The sequence below is a fragment of the Oratosquilla oratoria genome, chromosome 7 (genome assembly GCF_046742065.1).
Source record: "Oratosquilla oratoria isolate Oo_2021 chromosome 7, ASM4674206v1, whole genome shotgun sequence".
NCBI classification, from domain to species: domain Eukaryota; kingdom Metazoa; phylum Arthropoda; class Malacostraca; order Stomatopoda; family Squillidae; genus Oratosquilla; species Oratosquilla oratoria.
In genome coordinates this window covers 28,751,437-28,753,936 of record NC_134783.1, presented here as the reverse complement: position 1 = coordinate 28,753,936, position 2,500 = coordinate 28,751,437, and the positions used below count along the sequence as shown (strand labels likewise).

Here is a 2,500-nt window from a genome sequence, read left to right as displayed (position 1 = left end):
TTGGCCTTGTCATCATTAAAAAAAAATCAGGTTAAGAAAATCACCCACGACATCATGTTGGTAACATTAGTGTCTGGTCAGTAAACGATCTATCACATTGGGTGGTACCTGTTGGGTTGTTAGTGACTATTTTGCATAATCCCATGCGGTGATTCGACGAGTCATTGTTGTGCTTTTGTCAACACTGGTAATCATTTCCTACATTACAGATGATCGCCCCTTGTGACAGTCATTGTCGATTACTAAGGTAGCGACAACAGTTTCAATGTTATATTACATATGAAGAATCTTTAGCAATGATTAATAGAGTCCCTCAGAATCTATACTTTACATATATATATATATATAATGTATATATATATATATGTATATATATATGTATATATAATATATATATATATATATATATATATATATATATATATATATATATAAAGAAAACACGGAAAAGTTCAACACTGCGTTATCAGGAATCATAATCATCTTTAGTGTTATATTGTAGAATATCAAGGTCATGTCACGAAGATTCAGTATCACGGTACTAAAATTAAAGTTAAGATAACGTACACTCAGACGCCAAGTATCAGTACGTAGTCAAAGTCTTTCCTAATTCACTCGTTTGAAAAATGAGTTTCTAATTGTCAATACAAGTCTCGTGGATTCAAAGCTAAGTCATCAAGTCAACAACAAAGTGACTAGTCATTAGTCAATAATGACCAAAGTTGTCATTAGTTAAGTCATTGAAAACTACGTCATGCTAGCATCGATGTCTAACATGAAACATGTCTTTTTCTAAAACAAGCCATTTGTGTGAATTTTGAGTGGGTCAAGTCTGTCGTGTAAATTTTGTCTACTGTCATCCTGGTATTCTTCTCTGGTTTCCTTGACTGTACTGGCCGTCCGTTGATTCATCGTCATATGCAAGTTGAATAGATGAAACTATCAGGTAACATAGGTCAGTAAGTGAGGTCATACTTCCGGCAGTAAGTTGTACAAATCAGAAAATAAAGACAACTGCCATGTTTCGGGCAGTTCCAGGCGTGTATTCTACCAATTACACGGACATATTACAAACTACCCCTGAACGCTATGGAAAGGAGCTTATGATACCTTTTTCATATTCACTGATTTTATTCTTTATTAAAAAAAAATGTATGGCAGAGGCACTGGGTGAGTTTGAAATCCCATACCAAAAAGCCTTGCAGACCTATTTTGGCTCATTTTGTGTCATTTGCAGATCGAGCAAGCAATTGAGAGGGACCCTCTTGCTCATGGACTATAAACAGGAGAAGAAGCCTAGGTAGGAGGTCAAGCGAGTAGCTAGGAATTGTCCTCGTCTTACAGGGTTTTAGTTCTGGAGGCGGGATCCATCTTAAATGACAACACAACAAATAATATTATATCACAGGTTCAACTAGTCACTCGTCTCCAGGGGGAACTAGGAGGTTGAGGGGTTGGGAGATTGGGGGTGGGGGGTTGGGGGTTAGGGAGAGGATGAGAGGATGAGTGTGGATGGATTGGGGAAAGTAACAAGTAGACAAGCACAGTGATATGCTTTTATTGGTGAGAAGGGTGTGATTATTGGAAAGGGCAAAAAGGAAGATTTTGCTAAGGTACGTTTAGAAGTGACGGGTGAGGAAGGAATAAAAGTAGGTTTTGTTAATTTTGTGGAAAAGGAAGAGGAGGCGGAAGAGGAGGAGGAATGGAAGCTGCGCCTTCGCTTGGCTGAACCATAACCGCCTCTCCCGTAGTCGTGGTTTAAAAAAAAAAAAAAAAATTGCACCAAATAATACAGTCTGCTCTTACATGGAATGATTTTTTTTTTTTTTACACTTTCTATTTTTTTCTCTGGGTTGCTGAAATTACACACATTAATACTGAAGCATTATGACGAAACGGTAATGAATAATGAAGATAAAGAAAAAAAAAGAAAAAAATTTAAACCCCCAAGAAAAAAAAAATCACCGAGACTAAAAATAAACGGCAAAAAAAGCTAAGGAAGTGGAAGGCGACGTCCAGCGCTGTTGAGTGACGCCACAGTGCGGACATTAGATTTTGGTAACTTGTTCAGCGAGGGATGGCGTTATTGGTGCCAAAAGAAAACACGTCAAAGGCACCGTCATAGGCACCGCCGAAAGGCAACCACACGGTTTGTTGTCTAACGATGCCCTAAGTAGGTATTGCAAGACCGGCTTTCGCCTTTAGGAGTGACACCAAGAGCAATTCTCCATTTGAGGCGGGCCTGCTCCTAACCAAAACTCGGGCGACATCAAGGACTATGGAGCCTTCACCTACCCGTGTTTAATATAAAATTCTTTTTCTATAATCTAAAGTGTTTTTTTTTTTCCAAGTTGACTGAGTACTTCTTAAGAACACAACACCCGATTTGGTAAGACCCTCCCCAAACGGGTTAATAGTTCAGTTCGGCCTTTCTGGAAGACCCGAACACTGGGGAGAGGTTTGTAAATGCTAAGGGAGGAAGGATTCCACTAAATAGAAC

The 2,500-nt window shown here is 38.8% G+C and overlaps 1 protein-coding gene across 1 annotated transcript in view; it reads right to left on the bottom strand.

Annotated features, from left to right (window-relative positions):
* Positions 1–447: 447 nt before the first annotated feature.
* The window catches only part of LOC143026909 (uncharacterized), a 34,720-nt gene continuing 32,667 nt past the window's right edge, over positions 448–2,500 (bottom strand). Inside the window, exon 4 of the mRNA XM_076187693.1 lies at positions 448–2,500. This exon is cut by the window's right edge and continues 513 nt beyond it. The gene's annotated coding sequence lies outside the window, so the exon portion shown is untranslated.